The sequence below is a fragment of the Hippopotamus amphibius genome, chromosome 2 (assembly GCF_030028045.1).
Source record: "Hippopotamus amphibius kiboko isolate mHipAmp2 chromosome 2, mHipAmp2.hap2, whole genome shotgun sequence".
NCBI lineage: Eukaryota > Metazoa > Chordata > Mammalia > Artiodactyla > Hippopotamidae > Hippopotamus > Hippopotamus amphibius.
In genome coordinates this window covers 183,121,591-183,140,763 of record NC_080187.1, presented here as the reverse complement: position 1 = coordinate 183,140,763, position 19,173 = coordinate 183,121,591, and the positions used below count along the sequence as shown (strand labels likewise).

General features: G+C 40.8%; 1 pseudogene; it reads right to left on the bottom strand.

The window, feature by feature from the left end:
* The window catches only part of LOC130844679 (tigger transposable element-derived protein 1-like), a 46,707-nt pseudogene extending 29,149 nt beyond the window's left edge, over window positions 1–17,558 (bottom strand).
* Between the last annotated feature and the right edge of the window lie 1,615 nt (window positions 17,559–19,173).

Genomic DNA, 19,173 nt, shown 5'->3' with positions numbered 1-19,173 from the left:
CACTTTGATTAGGCCTGACCTCTAGACAGTTTTAGTCTTTGGACCTTTTGAGACTCTGTGTGTGTGTGTGTGTGTGTGTGTGTGTGTGTGTGTGTGTAGTTCTGTGCAATTTTATTCCACATATAGATTTGTTTAACCACCACCATCTCCACAAAAGCGCTTCTTCCGGCTCCCTCTTCGTATTGGCATGTTGCCCCACCACATTGCTGTTTTGTCCCCTTCGAACCACTCGTGTGTGTATCACTTCTGTTGTTCTGTCATTTCAAGATCATTATGTAAATTGAATCATACAGTGTGTGTACCCTTTTGAGGTCCATCCAAGGTGTTGCCTGAATCAAGAGTTCGTTCTTCTTACTGGTGAGTAGTAGTTCTCTGTATGGATGTACACGTCTGCTCTGGGAACTTGTTCTTTAATGGATCTATGGTTTGCAAATATTTTCTCCCAATCTTTAGCTTATCTTTCCATTCTCTTCACAGAATCTTTGGTAGTACAAATGTTTTTAAAGTTGATAACATCCAATTCATTATTATTAGTATTATTTTATGTATTGTGCCTTTGGCATCATATCTGTGAACTCCTTACTTAGTCCTAGGTCCTGAAGATTTTATTGTTTTCCTCAAAATGTCTTATAGTTTGGTGTTTTACATTTAAATCTATGATCCATTTTGGATTAGTTTTACATTTGGTGTGAGGTTTAGGTTGAGGTTCATTTTTAGTTTACATTTGTCCCAACACAGTTTATTGGAAACACTATCTGGCCTCCATTGAACTGCTTGTACACCATTGTAAAAAAAAAATCAAATCATTGTAAGTAAGTGAAATCAATCAAATTTCTTGGTTCTCTATATTGTCCTATTGATCTGGGCCTCTTAATTCACCAATACCACACAATTATTATTAAGCTATGTGACATTATTAAGATGACTATAGCTATATGGTAAGTCTTAATGTGAGGTACAATTATTTCTCCTACTTAATTCTTTTTTTTCAAAATTGGTTTAGCCATTCTAGTTCCTTTTCCTTCCCATAAATTTTTAGAGTAAGTTATTCTTTGTCTACAGAAAGAAATTTGGGATTTTGATAGGAATTTCCTTCAGTCTGTGGACCAGTCTGGGGAGAACTGACCTCTATACTGCCTTGAGTCTTCCAACCCATGATCACAGTACAGTGGTCCCTCTGTATCCACAAGCGTTGATTCCAGGACTCTTGCAGATACCAAAATCTGTGAATGCTCAAGTCCTTTATATAAAATGGTATAATATTTGTATATAACCTGTGCACATCCTCCCATTTCTTTTATTTTGAGAAATGAACAAGTGCCTAGTTTATTCAAATGAAATCATAAATATAGTACATTTTTCACATGTTTTACTTTATGCTTAATAAATATCCTTAGATTGTATTATAATTAGCAAACTATATACCAAGCCAGGACTTGTGTGGAAAATGAAGTGCTGCTAGAGAAGGAGGTCTGTAGATTGATGATGAGAATCCAAAGGGACTGAAAACAGAAAAAGAAACATATAAAAAGGCACAGCAATGCAGTATTTAAGAGTGAGGCCAAGGTCTGGCAAGTTAAAAGCTTGGAAGTCACTACTCCATACTAAACAAGTTAAAACTGAACAAACAAAAATCAACTCTTCTTACATCCCATTTATTTTAAACAAGTAATCTCTAGATTACTTATAATACCTAATACAATGTAAATGCTATGTAAATAGTTGGTGGTATGCAGCAAATTCAATTTTTGCCTTTTGAATTTCCTGGATTGTTTTTTCTGAATATTTTCAACCTGCAGTTGGTTGAATCCATGGATGTTGAACTGATACGGAGGCCTGACTATATATCTCTCTCTAGTTATTTATATCTTTGTTTTCTTTCATCAGAATTGTATAAATTTTAGTTTATGGAGCCTGTACAAGTTTTGTTAGGTAAGCTACTAATTTTTACAGTGGTTTTTATATAAAAATCGATGACTGATAGCAAAAGTAGGAAATTGACATAGGCACACTGTAGCCTTGACAAGATAGATTACATTAGTCAAACACTGCTTAGCTCTGTGGGCCATTGTACTTCATTATCACAGTGAGTATATCAGAGGGAAAAGTGAAAACAACTGTAAATCACGTGGGGTATGGTGGTGGAGAGGGTGACAGGTAGGTCCCAATTCCACTGAAAGCCCAAATTTAGAAAGGATCTCAAGGCTTACACTAGGCTTCTAGGAGAAAGGCAGGGCTTTACTTTAAAGACAGAAACTGGTCTAGAACTTTCAAACTAGGATTTAGATGTTCCTTGTGATAAAATCTGTAGGTTAAAATTTGCCTTTAGGGTTCTCCTCAACATGGTAAAATGAGCACATACATAATCTCATTGGCCTTTAGAGAAGAATGATAGAATATGTATGTTTGTGTAGGCTGAGTCTGGGTGGCACTGACCTCATGTCTGTGACTGTAAGTGCACAAGGAACACTTCACTGGGACTCAACTACTCCTACAGTGAGTAGTTGCACGTTAGCACTGGTGATAAATTATATTTTTCCTCGTCATGTTGATATAGCTACTTTAATCCCTGTTTTTACCCTGTTTATCATTTTTAAAAAAAGGGGAAAAACCCAAAAACTTGTGTTTAATTTTTTTTTCTTTCTGTAAACACAGTCACACTCAGAAAAAAGAGGTTAGGATCCTATGATCTGGAACTAACAGAAACCTGTGGTGGGGAACAGAGGCTAAAGGCAATTGGCTCATAGGCAACAGACACTATATACAAACAATGGAGGCTGAGGTTCAAAGACCATTTGGTGATGAAGGCATTGCTCCTCTCACAAAAGGCAGAAACTTGAGCTGGGCTTCCCAGATGAAGCTGAGATCAGTGTTTACAGCATCTGACAGTCAGTAGACATGAAAAAATTCCACTAACTACCCATCATTGGATCCTGCTTTCCTGTGGTTCTAGGATGGAGAAGAGACATCTGGGTTAGAATGGGAACCATGCCCTGCTGCACATAGCCATGGTGTCAGTGTGACACTACTGGTCACAGTAGTGGTGGCTGGGAATAAGATATGTGTTGGCTTGGTGACGGACATCTGGAGTGCCAGAGTGAGATAACCAACCATAAAACCACTTGACAGGGAAGAGAGTCAACCAGAAAAAAAATCTCCCAAGCAAGATAAGCTTTCAGACAAAACTTAGAAAATACGCAAGGACATTTTCTGTCATGAGGATAGTTAGCTGACCCAATAATCTACAGATGCTACACATAAGGAACCAGAAATACATAAATTTATCTATAGATTTTACAGTGAGGAACTAAAAATAATGGATATTATGTAATTTGGAATAATCAAGTAAGTCAAAGAGAAAATGAGAGTGAAGGCTTGTTAATCAACAACAGTAAGGTATTTAAAAAGATTCATCTAGAAACCTTGGAAATGGATAGTGTATTCATTGAAATAAAAATTACAGCTGATAAGGTAAACTGTAGAGTGCTCATCCGGGTCAAGACCAGGATGAGGCGAAGGAGGCACCCAGGATGCATAATTTAAGGAGGCTCTCACTGTCGGGTGCAGACCTTGAGCTCGCATGAGCCTGCGAGTGCCTCCTTAAATTGTGCACTGTGGGTACCATGCTTCCTTCACCCTTGTCCCAGCTCCAGTAGACACCGCCGAAGTTAAGAGTTCCATGGAAAAACTGAAGGAATGACCTGGAAGGCAGATGAAGAGGTATATCATATGAAAAGAGAAGTTGAGAGACATAGAAGAAAGCTCCAAAAAATGTCTTAAGAGTTCCAGAACTAGCGAATAAAAAGAACAGCAACGAAGAAATATTATGAGAGAAAACCTGAACATTTTCCAGAATTAAAGATATTAATCCTTCAGGTGTAATCCTTTTAGCTTTATAAATGAGACTTCATTCATTGTTCATTGATGAAACTATGAAGGTCCCAGATCTCTGATTGTCCCCTGACCTAGCATAATGGAACTGAGAAAATTCTGTTTAATCTTGGGGCATTGGCACATTAAAGAGGACTGTGGATGGCTCAGAGGGATTATGTCCTTAGTTTTACTTCTCTGACTGTTAAACTTTCCACAATTTCCAGTATTCAGTTGCTTCTGAGCAGCAGTGGCTCAACAGTGAGTCGACTGTCTCATCACTCCTTGGGGAGATGAAAGTCTGGTTTGCAGCTAGTAGTTTGGAGTTAGGCTGGATGCATGTTTGGGAACCATTCCATCTATAGGTCTTTATTACTGGCAGCTGCATATGAAATGTTTTCAGTCCCTTGTGCCTGCTTCCTGTCATCTGCCTCCTCTGGCAAAGGAACTGTGTTTTTCTTGTCAAACTGCAACGCTAAATAGCACAAATTGCTTAATGGGGAGAGTAACACTCTAGTCCTTAAAGTGCTTTGCTTTTCTTTGCTCCTTATCACAACTAAATATGTAGCTAGAAGCGGAAAGTCTGACCATTTTGGCCCAGTCGATGAACAATTAAAGAAAGATGGGTCCTTGATTATTTCTGTGCTCACTTTAGCCCTCATGCAAATTTAGGACTAGAGATGGATACAGAGGTTACTTCCTCTTTCTGAGGGGTTCTTTACCACAGCAGGGGTAAACAAAGCCTCAAGTCTTGAACAGTTTTGGGGCAGATAGAAATCCTTAGCACACAGGGGAGGGAGAATTTTGGATAAATGATTTGGTTGGCCTTGCCAAGGCTCTTTGTTTATTTCAAGGTAATTAAAATGTTCTGGGTTTGGAGGAGAAATAATGCTTTGGGACTTACTCATTTGGTATTTTTAAATTAGGGGTTTGGCATCTCTTTCCAGGAGTGAGTAATTTCTCTTGTGGTGTCTGTATACAGATAACCCAGCAATCAAAATAATCCAGAGCCTCCCGTAGAAACGTGCCTGGGAAGAACCGAAGAATGTCACGTTGTACACTGGGGCTCAGCAGATGCCCACTGAAACATCTCACATGGAAAACAGAATCTTAATTAGGACCCTGTAGAATTGGGTTTGTGCACGTGTGTGTACGTTCACTTGAAAGACAGAGATACAGAAGGACAAAGTAGCAGAGACAAAGAGGGAGATCCAAAGACCAAGAGAAAGAGACAGAAAAAGGTTATTCTTGAGAGTTCAGTTAAAAATCAGGAAACTGAACTAGATGAGAGAAAAATCACCTGGTCATCATCAAAGCACAGATATAAGACATAAAATAAAGATCGTTCACTATGTACCAGACACAGGATAGAGTGTAAAAGGTATACAATGGTATGGCCCTCTCTAAGCAGAAGCCTGGAATGTGGAGAGAAGTAAGGTTGGTTGTGGTTGTGTAACATGATTACACAGGATTAAAGGACAGCACATTACAAGGTCAACCAAGATCAACTGACTTTTCTCAGTTAGATGCCAAGACCTTACTTTGGCCGCCTAGGGTGCTTATCAAGCAGGGCTGCTGCGAGAATCATCTGAGGAGCCTCACAAAAACTTAGAGAGAAACATCTATCTAAACGTTCACTTTCCTAACTCATGCCATCTCGAATAGGAAATAGATGTGTACCAGCTAAGGAATATACTCATTGTGGATGCAGTTAACATGATAATAATATTTTTATTAGGATCAAGCTTTTTCATCTCACAAATGGCTTTCACTTACAGCATCTAGTTGCATCTTTGACTCATCTGTGTCAGGGAGATATCGTTGTTTCACAAGCAAAGAGACTAAAGCACAGACATGTTGAAGTACTTGCCCAAGGTGACAGAGCTAGGAAATGGCCAAGCAGGGCTTGAAGTCAAGTTCAGCATTCTTCCACTGTGCCCTGTGCCTGATTGCCTGCCGCATGAGGTGCTATTTATGATTCTGCATTTTGTTCAGTTTCCTGTTACAACTATGTTAACAAATGTTAACAAAACAATGTTAGAGGCCAGGTTTATAGAAAATTACCATATCTAAATTCTCTGCCGGAGATTTATAGCAACCTATATAGTAAGTGGTGTTTTTTGTTTTCTTTTTTGCAGTCACAGCTTTTTCAGAGGGCCAAGAGTTTTGGTGACCTTATGTGTTAAAAATCATTGCTGCATTAATCACTTCAACATAACAGATTTTAGCGAGGCTTTTCTGAGTTCCATTTAAGATAGTTTCTTTTAGTGCTGAGTGAATTGGTTTGATGTCCTATCACTCCGTCTAAGTAGAAGCAGAATGTGTTTCCTGGCCAAACACAGAGCAGTGAGTCTGGGTGTGGCTTGACTATTCCGTGGCTTGTTTCTGTAGTTGGAGGAAAATGGCTCAAAATGTAATGTGAGGAGACTGTATTGCATGTATTCACCTCAGCAGTTTTGTTTGGGAATTAGAGCTTTATTCCATTTGAAACTTTCAGCTCCATAACTTCAAATTTTCCATTTGAGACCCAGTAATAGACTCAGAAACAGGTTTTGAGAGTCAGAGGTAATTCAAGGGAGGCATAGTCACTTTGAACTTGGGCCTACATTTCACATCTTATAGATGGAAATAATGGATGAATGGCTGAATAGGTGACTAAAGATAATGCTGGTTTCTTTTTTGGCCTTGCAGATTAAATTCCCCATGTATTTATCCCATGGGTGGTTGTTTCATATTGATGGAAATTCATCATAAATAAGACTGGACAGTTGTTATTCTCTTTGATTGAGATGTATTCTTGTGTAATGACTCGCAAAGAAACAATTTTACCTATTTGAATCTCCTACGGGTAAGGCTTTGGCAGAGCTGTCACTAACCACGGCATGTAAGTCACCTAAAACCATTGTGCTTGCTGCTACTTACTTCTTAGGAGATGAGATTTCAGAAGGGTGGCAAATTCTGTATCTGAGAAGTCTGAATCCATTTTCTCAAGAGGGCGGCGTGAATGTTAAGGCATCTCAGGCTTGTCTTGCCAGAAAGCTGAATCAGGAGAAATAAGTTCATGTTTTTCAACTCAATATCAGTTGTGTATCTGGATCTCCACTAAGTGATTTAACATTATCTTACAGGCATTATTGCCTTCATTACACAGACCGAGGACAAGGATGCTCAGAGATGTGCCCTCTGTAACAGCTGACAGGTAGCAGAGGCCCAATTCCTTTAGACATGAAGACTTCACACTCTCTGCTGCCCCTGGGGCATTGAGGAGCTCCATGTGATCTGAGGCCAAATGAGCTCTAAGGCACTAGAGAAACTTTGGTTCTTCCAGCATTATTTTTCTAGAAGGCTGGAGAAGAAAAATCCCTAGAACTTGAACATCACACCATTGGTTTTCTAAAAAGCAGGCTTTTGATGCAAGAGCTGGAAGAGAGATTTATAGGTCCTTACCTTTCTCACCTGAGAGGAATTTAAGCCATTACAAAGTATGATCTAAAATGCCCCCTAAGATCAGCTTGGTGCTTTGTGACAACCTAGAGGGGTAGGATGGAGAGGGTGGGAGGGAGACTTGAGAGGGAGGGGATATGGGGATATATGTATAAATATAACTGATATACTTTGTTGTACAGTAGAAATTAATACAACATTGTAAGGCAATTATACTCCAATAAAGATGTATAAAATTTTTAAAAAGTGAAAAAAAGGTAAAAAAAATAAATAAAATGCTCCCTAAGGGATGCTTCTAGGGGAAAAATGGAGTTGGTAGATTATCTGTTTTTCAAAGTGGCTGAATTGAGAGGCATTTTACAGAGCTGTTCCAGGATGTGGAAAGTCTTGCTTAGCAGGTGATTTAAATAGCCAAAGAGGGGGGCAAAAAGTCAACTATGTGGGGAGAAGTCCAAGAAACAAGCAATCATTAACATACTACTTGGCTTGGCAATGAATTATGTTTCCATAGTCATAATAATAATCATGATAGAACTCTACTGGGAAGCTGGGGGAAGGAGGAGGTGTGTAGTGATGGAGAGAAGACAGTGATGTTTGGGTCTCTGACGTCATCACTCTTGTCCAAAGTTGCTGGACTGTGAATACAGTTTCTGGGTAAAATTTTACCCCCAAAGAGCAAGCAAATAGTCCAGTCCCTAGATGGCTCAGGAAAACTGTTTTTTGTTTTTTAATACTTGAGGTCATTCAATCCTTATAAAAGAAAATAATTTTCAGCCTGTATTCTGAAATTAGAAAAATGCTTCTAATATATTTTCTCCACAACTTTAATTTTAGAAGACTAACCAAAAAGATCTTACTATAAGATTTTTTTGTTTCTCTCTAAAAGAATGTTTGATCTTTAATAAATTTTTAATTGAAGTATAGTTGATTTGCAATGCATTAGTTTCAGGTGCACAACAAAGTGATGCAGTTTTATTTATATATATATATTCTTTTTCATATTCTTTTCCGTTATAGGTTATTATAAGTTATTGAATATAGTTCCCTGTGCTGTACAGTAGGACCTTGTTGTTTATCTGTTTTTAACATAGCAGTTTGTATCTGCTACTAATCCCGAACTCCTAATTTATCCCTCCCCACTTTCCCCTTTGGTAACCATAAGTTTGTTTTCTGTGTTTGTGAGTCTGTTTCTATTTTGTAAATAAGTTTATTTGTACCATTTTTTTAAAGATTCCACATATAAGTGATATATTTATCTTTCTCTGATCAATGTAAGTTAGGTCTTTAGTTATTGACATGGATTAAGAAAATCCATTATTACAAGTGGATTGACCTGGTGGAGGTCAGCTTTTCTAGATGGGAGTTTGAGTCATGAAACCGTCAGCTACAGAACAGGTTGCCTCTACGTAGGCAGGTCACTTCCTGTCTCTCAGTTTCCTCGTCTGTGGAATGCAGGAATTGAACTCCAAAATCTTGACAGTTCCTTCCAGCAGCACAATGAATGGTAGCAGAAATAGAGACCACCATGTTTATGCAGGCCTGGACCCCTGACCTTAGTACTAACAGGGTCTCCCAGTCCTCAGGTGACCTCCTGAAGTTCAGGGCTGGGGCTGCTTCTGTGGAAGTGCCCTCCAGACTTGGTTGTTCCCAGCCAGAGAGGACAGGGCCTCTTTAGCAGGCCTCTGATGACGAGGGGTTCCAAGAAGCTGGAGCTGGGTCTCTACCACAGACATGAGTGTTGTGTGAGGGATGCTTGCGTCCCAGCAGGCTGACTTCCAGCAGCAATTTTCTGGGGAAACAGTTGTTATCAGTTATCAGGAAAAACAGGCCAACAGTTTTGTTGCGTGTTCACACTTGACCCTCCATCTGGACAAGTAAGTAATTTGAACTTGCAGAGAGTGTTTACAGAAACCAGCCAATGAGAAGATCTCTTGGATTCAGAGATAAACACAAAATGGCAAAAGGCAAAACTTTTCAGAATTCCACTGTCAAGCCAGGGGCCAACTGATGCTGCTGGAAATGCTTCTGCCTACCAAACGAGCGCCTGCTGGTTTCCCAGCCAGACTTTTTAACTGCCTGCATCCCACCCGGGGCCTGAAGAAGCAGTGTGGTCGGTGGGTATCTACAGTCTGTGCTGTGCTGATCCCAAACCTGCTAGCCTCTCATCATTTGAATGTCGTGGCTAATTTTAGTACAGCTTCCATGCTAGTTAACAGAGGGGAGGGCTCCCCTGGCACTGTGACTTGAGGTCTTGGAGAGCTGAGTCCCTCTCAGGGGTGGCATCACCTTGATGCAGATGCTTGAGGGCTGGTGTTTTGGTTTGTAGGGTTGTCCATGGTGGTGGAAGGAGACAGGTGAGAGGTTGAGAGACAGTGGGTGGGATACCCACTGTTCTAGGACCAGCCATCCTGGCTCAAGGCTTTGAAGTGAGCCTTTTTTTAGTTTTCCTTTTTACCTTTTCATATCCAGACTCAACTTTCTTGCATTACCCTCTCTGTGCTTCATCAAAACATGACTACTTCTTGTCAGCAAAGGCCCCCCGCATTTCCCCATGTCTGTACCTTAGCTTAGGTGGACTCTGTTCCTGAAACGCCTGTACTTTCTTCTTCAGCCACCAAAGTCTCTGATTCCCTCCAAATATTTTTTAATTTATTTATTATATTTTTTGGGGGTACACCAAGTTCAATCATCTGTTTTTATACACATATCCCCGTATTCCCTCCCTCCCTTGACTCGCCCCCACCCTCCCCTCCCTCCAAATATTAACTCCTCAGGGCTTTTTCTGCAACCCATCCTTTCCCCCATTCAGAAGCTATGCCTCTTTCCTCTGTAGGTCTTTGCATAGCCTTTAATTTTAGTGCTTCTAGCAGTTGGAGCTTGTGTCAGGTGGCCAGGCTAATGTCTTGCCTCTCCCCTCACTCCCTACACTGGCTTCTGGCAGTCCTTCAAAGAGATCACGGTACTGTTGACCTTTTGTGAGAAGTCTTTTGCTTTACTCGTGTGGTTCCCCCACCTAAAATGTTCTACCCCCTCACCAACCCATTACACCCCTTTGCCTGGGTAATGGCTACTCATCCTTTGTGTCATCTTCAGTATCACTGTATCAGGGAAACCTTCTGGAATCCCCAGACTAGCTCATGTCCACCTGCTGTGTGCTCTCATAGGACTCTGCATCTCCCTTCACAGCATTTATCACTGTTTTAATGAATTATCTGATTCTATGTCCATTTGCTTGATGACTATATCTCAGGCTAGATTAAAACCTTTATAAAGATAGTACTATGGTCTTCTCTGATTTTTAGTTCTCAGTGCAGGGTTCAGCACGTAGGAGAATGAATGTTTGCTGAATTAATGGATGTGTGAATTGTGTTTCCTCTACTTGACTCTGAGTTCGTCCACAGCAGGTGACTGACCTCTGCTTCCAGGGTCAGGGCTGGAGGCCATGGTTGGACCTGGGATTATTTATTTATTTATTGTGGTAAAATATACATAAAATTTATCATTTTACTATTTTTAAGTGTACAATTCAGTGGCATTTAATACATTTGAATTTGAAGCCCTCACCAGTCTTTGGATTTTTGTAGCCAGAGCTAAGTGTGAGAGAAGCTGTAGCAACGGGGAATCAGAGTGCAAGGTCAAAGAGAGCTTTGGGAATTAAGGGAGAAAAGAAAAATGCAAAAGGTCAAGTCTGCGAGGTAGGTATTGCATAAGATAATGGAGATGTCTATGAAAGGGACTTGGAGTGAGGTCAGAGAGCAAGTGGGTGCCAGAGAGATCCAGGGGCAACTGCAGCTTTTTGTAACTGAGTTCATGGACGGAGGTGTTGGGATGCTGAAGTGGTTGGGACACTAGCAGCCATGTCTTACTCGTCCCTTTGTACCTAGAATCTCCTACAATGTTTGGCATATGAGAAGGCACATAATGAACATTTTAAATTAAATTGGACTTGTGGTTGATGGCAGTGGGGTGGGATGTTCAGGATAGAATGGATGTTAGAATGTGGCTCCTGCCTCCTTAGACCATAGATAAAGGATGTAAAACGGTCAGTTGCCTCTAGCTTCTTTTTCACTTACCTTAAAAATTTAGGCCCTATTATTCTCGAAGGGCTGTTTCGGCCTCTTTATTTTTCAGACAATAACAAGGCAGAGGGAATTAAAAGCGTATTGAGGATGAGAAATCAGGTTTGCCAAATGCCCAATTTTTACCCAAGAAGTGGGTCAGCTAGGGAAACAGGAGGCAAATGAACGCTTGCGTCTTTTTGCTAACCTCCGGCAAATGTGAGAGTCTGTGAACTTCCTTGCTCTCTTCCCCCACCCACCTGGCTGAACTTGGGTGTTGCAGGGGTGGTGCTAAACGAGGGACCTTTTTGTGGCCTCTGATAGATTTTACTTTCTGCCCTTTGACTTCATTCACATCATGGATGAACTTGGACTCACTTGCCATAACCTTAGGATGGAAAGATCGTGTCCTTTCACTGACACAAGGAGCAGGGAGAGGCCAGGGAATGCTTCTTGGGGGAAGTGGGGAGGGAAATGTCTATCACTCCTCAGCCACCCTCTGTCTCTGAGTTGGAAAAGCTCCCCAGCTGGGTGCAGAGTCAAGACCCTCTGAATGAGGTGGAAAAAAAGGGACATTCTAGGCAACAGACATTAGAGACAATACGCATGTTAAGTTGGGAATTAGCACAACCTGAGGTGTGCAGAAGAAGCAAGTGGCAAAACAGTGAGAAAGAGGGTTTAATACACAAATTTTGGCCAGACAATGAAGGACTTCGTGAAAGCTAAGCAGAGACATAGAGGTTTGATGCAACCAGTTGTAGGGAGCTGTTGAAAGCTTTTGAGAACTTATCAGGCAAATTTTCTTGGATGCTATTGTATTTCAGACACTAACGTAGCCTCTGGGGTTACAACTACAGGTGAACCTGCCCTTAAAGAGTGTACAGTCTAGAGAGGGAGAATATTAAGCACTGGGCAATTATAATGCAGAGCCTACTTGAAAGCAATAGGTTAAAATTAGTCTAAAGATATGAGTGGATTAGAAGTAAAATCAGAATTATGGAGGCCTTAGATGAAGCTTTTGCAATAATTGAATACATGAGTTAGAATATCTTGGATGTTTGTTGGTGGAAACAGGAAGGAATGGACAGAGAGGGAGTGTATTTCTAAGGAGGGCTGAAAGTACCTGCAACGTAGTTTGGCACTAGTTTGCATTCAACATAATATTTAAGTGAATGAATGCAGAACTTTGTGATTCTAGATTTCTAAGGAGGTGGGAGAAAAAAATGGCTAAATTTTGAACTGTGTGATAGGGAAGATGTAGCTATCAATGACTGAACAAAGAAGTTGGGGAGAACGGAAGGAAGGAGGGTGATAGGAAAGGAAGGGAAAGGAAGATGTTGCATTTGGCTTAAGAAGGTGTGTTGAGTTTAAAGTGATGGTGAAACATCCCATAGGAAATGTCTAGTTTGTAGTTAGAGGATAAAGCAAGCAAGCAAAGAGACAAACAAGCCCTAGAGGGAAGTACTAGAGAATGCATGTTAGAACAGGTGTGGAGATCCTCATTTGGAGTAATTAGTCAAGTCATAATAATGGAATACATTGAATTGAGTTCTCTGAGAAAGAGAAATAAAACTATAAAAAAGGAGTGAGGGTTTAGATCATGACTTAGAAGTTACTCACACTTTTCTCCTGACGACTGATGTCTGGTTTCAGTCTTTCTGCTGGCCTTCTTGGTCCAGTAAGACTGGAGTGAGTTTTCCCCCTGGTTGCTCCCAAGTTCAGCCTCTCCCCTGCACCTTCTAAGGTTGCCTGCTCTGTGCTGGGGCTACAGCTCTCAACCCAGGTTTATACACAAGTTGCTGAACCTCAGCTAGTAATTTCCAGCTTCTTTCCAGCAGCTGGACCCTGTTCCAGGGACACTTAGCTATTGGTAGGATCCTAATTTAAATTAGGTTGATACCCTCTCCTCAAAAATGGCTTCAGACCATGCCCATTCCAGACACCTGTATTTCACCACGGCCTAGAGATTTCTCCTGCTGTTCTTTGCACATCAGACCAGGTGGCCTGGACCAAGAGGCTGGGACACAGAGACATGATCTGCCTGCCGTGGGGCACTGTGTCCTTCGCCCCATTGATGTTAACATCCCAGGCTCTGACCCACCCTGCTATTCTGCCTCTTTCCCATTGGCCTCCAGCTAAAATGCTGGCATACTTCTGAGGCTGGGGCAAAGCAGAGAATCTGTATTTCTTTCTATGACCTTCCTCTGGTCCAAGAGAGAATTGAGTCCTAACCAAGGATGACATAAGTTCATCTAAATTATTTTACCTCAGTTTGTTTTCTGTAGTCATCTCAGCAGGCTTGAGGAGAACAACCTGTCCTGTGATGTCCCCACCCAGCCTGGAACCAGTGTAGGCCTTTGTGAAATTCTGTCCTCTTCTTTTCAACTCTTTATTACCAGTGGAAAATTCATGAAGGCTTGTTGCAAATGAGGTGGCAATCTAATTTGGAAGCTTCACTATTCTAAAGAAGTCAGCATTCCAGAATGGAAACAAAGGAGATCATCATGGAAACTAAGAACTGTTATGTTTTAGATTTTCTGAAAGAGAGGACGTAATAGAATTTTTTATTAGTTGTGAAATTTTCCAAGTCTTCTGATTATTAACAGTCTGTAAATTAACCTGAAACTGTAATAGGAAGACTCATTTGCCAGTTTTGTTTACAGAAAGTTACTTTTTGGGTAATATATATTTCTGAACCAAAATTCAGAATGAATAAAAGAGTATACAGTAAAATATAATCTTCTCACATCCCATCCCCCAGTTTCCCAGTTCTCTGCCTCATGCCAACCATCTCTTATGACTACATAACTATGTAGTTATATACTTACTTCTTACTTATATAATTTTTCCAGAGGTGGTCTGAATGTGTGAGCACACACATGTGTACAAATAAACATACACATATCATCTCTTTTTACTGAAAATAGTATATTATGCAGTGTTCTGTATTGTTTAATTTTAATTGTATAGATTTACAACATTATATTAGTTTCAGGTGTACAACATAGTGATTTAATATTTTTATTCATTACACTCCATTTAAAGTTAAAAAATAGTTACTGTATTTCCCTGTGCTGTAGAAGATATCATTGTTGCTTATTTATTTTATACATAGTAGTTAGTATCTCTTAATCCCCTACCCCTATCTTGCTCACTGGTAACCACTATTTTGTTCTCTATATCTGTGAGTCTGTTTCTATTTTGTTATATTCATTCATTTTTAAAAACTTTTTAGATTCCGCATGTAAGTGATAACATACAGTATTTGTCTTTCTTCATCTGACTTAAGCATAATATCCTCCGAGTTCATCCATGTTGTTGCAAATGACATAGTTTCATTATTTTTTACGTCTGAGTAGTCTTCCATTTTATATATATATGCCACTTTATCCATTCATCAGTTGATGGACACTTAGATGCTTCTATATCTTGGCTATTGTAAATAATGCAGCTATGAACATTGGGGTACATGTATCTTTTCAAATTAGCATTTTCATTTTTCTGGTACATACCCAGGAGTGGAATTTCTGTATCATATGGTAGTTCTAGTTTTAGTTTTTTAAGGAGCCTCCATAATGTTTTCCATAGTGGCTGCACCAGTTTACATTCCCGCCAACAGTGTACTACAGTTACCTTTACTCCACATTTAACATTTGTTATTTGTACACTTTGGTGGTAGCCATTCTGACAGATGGTTAGTGATACTTCAATGTGGTTTTAATTTGCATTTCTCTGATGGTTACTGATGTTGAGTATCTTTTCATGTGCCTATTGGCCATCTGTATATCTTCTTGGGAAAATGTTTATTCAGGTCTTCTGCCCATTTTTTAATCAGATTGGTTTTTTTTTAGAATATTGCGTCATATGAGCTCATTATATATTTTGGATATTAACCCCTTATTGGTCATATCATTTGCAAATATTTTCTCCCATTCCATAGGTTGTCTTTTCATTTTGTCAGTGGTTTCCTATGCTGTGCAAAAGCTTCTAAGTTTAATTCCCATTTGTTTATTTTTTGCTTTTGTTCCTTTTGCCTTAGGAGATAGATACAAAAAAATATTGCTACAATTTATGTCAAAGAGTGTTCTTATGTTGTCCTCTAGGAGATTTATGGTTTCAGGTCTTAGATTTAGGGCTTTAATCCATTTTGAGTTTATTTTTGTATATTATGTGAGAAAATGTTGTAATTTCATTCTTTTACATGTAGCTGTCCAATTTTCCCATTGTCACTTATTTAAGAGACTGTCTTTTCTCTGTTGTATATTCTTGTCTCTTTTGTGGTAGATAAACCATAAATGTGTGGGTTTATTTCTAGGCTCTCTCTTCTCTTCCACTGATCTCTGTGTCTGTGTGCCGGTGTCACAGTATTTTGACTACTGTAGCTTTGTAGTGCAGTCTGAAGTCAGGGAGTGTGATACATCCAGCTTTGTTCTTTTTTTCTCAAGATTTTTTTCTTAAGGCAATTTGGCATCTATTGTTTTCATACAAACTTAAAAAGTTTTTGTTCTCATTCTGTGAAAAATGCTGTTGGTATTTTGATAGAGATTGCATTGAATCTGTAGATTGTCTTGGGTAGTATAGTCATTTTGACAATACTGACAATATTTTAAGGTATACTTTTGTTAATGCACAAAATATTCTAAAAAGTTGAAAGTAAAACACAGGGAGATCAACTCGATGATTGGTGATGACTTAGAGGGGTGGGATGGGGAGGGTGGGAGGGAGTCATGGTGTTGGAGGGATCGGTAGAGGTAGGCAGGACACCGAGGCTTGCAATACAGGAAGCGATGTTTATTGTACCGGTACAGGCCCAGTGGATTCACATCCAAAGACTGAGCCCCGAACCAAAGGAAAGTTTCTCCTTTTATAGACCAGTTCCCATGCTTTTTGGGAGCCTATAGCTATGCTTATCTATGCAGGAGCAAGGTACAGAAGCCAGAGTGCATATGTTAGGTTTTCCCTCATCTCCCTGATTCAGATGTCTGCGGCCCGTGGCAGGATCTTGTGAAAGAGGCCATAAGTTACTTATTCCCTGAGGCTTGCATTCTCTTCTGTTTGCCTTGTCCTTTCCTGCTTTTGTATTAACCTGCCTCAATCTCCCCTTTGATGCTTGGATCTGACTTAAGGTCCAATAGCATCATTTTCATCTTGACTTACTGGTTGATATTTCCATAGCATCATTGCATGGGTGGCCGTTTTCCTTTCAACTAAATTTTCAATGAAGTTTGAAATTATTTGTATGATTAAGGGGATAAAACAGGGAAGCAGTAGGACAATTCCCAATATTGTAAGCATACTTATTATCAGAGTCTTGTAACCACCTAAAGTTGAGAACCATTCTTCCAGCCAGCCAGTAATAGGGTTTTTAATTCCTGAATTTCTAGCCAGTTCGTCTGCCAATGATGATAATCCTTTGAGGGCCTTAGTTATGGTGCCATCCGGGGCGGTGTTATTGGGGATAAAGGTACAGCAGTTCCCTCCCAGCATGACACATACTCCTCCTTTTTCTGCTAATAGCATATCTAAGGCAATCCTATTTTCCCAGGTCATGTGGCTAGTGGCGTCTAACTGGCTAGCCACTCCTTCTAGGGCCTCTCTAGTGTAATTAATAAATCTTTGCTGGTTGTAGTAAATATAGTTTATCCAATCTGCATTTTTGTTAATTGTCACCCACCAGAAAAGGAACGACTCAAATCCTGCTGCTCTCTGATCTCTGGCCTTGAACTCACTGGGGACTCCCCTGGGCACTCCTATTGAGTCTAGATGTATCTCTGGGTCGAAAGATCCCGGTATGGATCTTTTGGCCCTTGTAGGGGGACGGAATGCCAGGATGAATGGTATAGCCAATTGAACCAAGGCACATGTTCCCGTCCATCCGGTGGGCAATCTGTCCAAGAGAGTCCGGTTCCCGCAGTACCACCAGACATCGGCCTGAGGAATATTTAAGTTGGAGTAATTGGCTCCCGGTTCGTGCGACATGTATCTTGGCTTTATGCAGTCTGACAGGTCTTCTACAGGAGTAGTGAACTTTTCTCCCCATCTAGAGAGACAAGAAGAGTAGTTCATCTTTCCCACAGAGAAGGAGGGTGTTACCCTCGGGTCTGACTCGCAGATCGCCGGGTAGAGCAGGGCCAAACTCCTACATGTCTCACTTCCCCAGGCCTTTTTGTCTTGATAGAGGGCCATCATGCAGCCAAATCCGGAAGGATCATTGTCCTATCCGAGAGGGAATGGGACTACCTGTGCCTGTGGTCGCTTGCAGCACATGCGTAACAGTTGCTTTTGTTTAGGGCCAACACTGAGAATTTTACCCACTCTATCCAGGCATTTGGCCCCCCATATCCTGTTTCAATTTCTAGAGTCTGTCTCAAATCCTTTACCTCAATCACCTTTACTTGTTTTGGATTATTTACAGGCCTGCGTTTTGATGTCTCTTTTTTTGGGGTTAGGTGCTATGGTAGTAGATTTAACTACTGGACCGCTGACTAAAGCTATTTTGAATTTTTCCCGGGGGCCCCTTCCAGACATATCAGCTCCTAGTCCATAAGTCCAAGGGGATACTACAGGGAAGGTGTTTATTTCAGCAGGGTTATTAATAGAAAGGTTTATCCGATTACATTGCAATGGCTGGCAGTTAGGGGGTGTAGTTCCTTTGTAAATATGCAATTTTGACTTCAGGCGGTCCCATCCCTGCCTGAGTTGCCACCTGAGTGGACTTGTGTTGGCTGTCCACCCTTGGTACTGAGTGGTCCACCATATGTCATTCCAAGTAGGGCAGGGTGGCCCCATGCTATTATCTGTCTCAGGCCAGAGATATTTATCTACCTGTGAGAGTTGTCTCTGTGCATTTAAGTCTCCACAGGGTATAACCTGGCAAGCATCAAACTTTACAGAAAAGGGAGTGGCTGATCTAGTCACAAGTTTTGGGTGCTTCCTATCACAATAATTATCCCAAACAGCCAATAGCAAGCAAACAGCTTATAAGCACGAGGAAAAACAGCGCGAGTAAAGTCCTTTCCCCCCATGTCCAGGCTTCAGGAGCAGTAGATGCTAATCCTGCAGCTAGATTTAGTGCCAAAAGTGTAACCAGAATCAAGAAAAAGGGGTTACAGTCCATGGGGAGGTAATAATAGTCTTATCTGTCCTTTTGCTGTGGCGTCCTTTCTCAGGCTTCTGCCGTGCGTAGATCAGTCAGCTTCCGGAGTGATGGAGGCAGGGCTATTGTCTTCTGACGTTCCAAGCGCCACAACTCATTTCTTTCCAACAGTCACTTTACACGGGGCCGTTGGATCAGGCATGCACTACCAGTCTGGAGAGGCCGGCTTCCCTCTGCTGTGGTGAATCCAAGGTGTCATCTCAGCCACCTTTATTGCAGTAGGAGTGGACAGAATAACAGTGAATGGTCCCCTCCAGAGGGGCTTTAAAGGCTGGACATTCCATTCCTTCACCCGTACAGTATCTCCGGGTTTGAAGGAATGGACGTCAGTAGTTAGACCTACAGGCAGTCGTTCTCCCACCCAGTGATGTATATCGGTTAGGGTGGAGCCAAGAGCCTGCGTCTGTTGTCTTAAAGTGATATTTCCTATTTCTTTTAAATCTCCTCTTACGCTCTTAACTATAGGGGGCAGTCGCCCGTAAAGAATTTCAAATGGAGAAAAGCCAGTTTGTTTTGTGGGGGTTGTCCTAATTCTCAACAGGGCAATAGGTAACAGTTGATCCCAGTGTAAATGAGTCTCCTGACATAACTTGCTTAGCTGTAGCTTTAAGGTTCTATTCACTCATTCTATTTTTCCTGAACTTT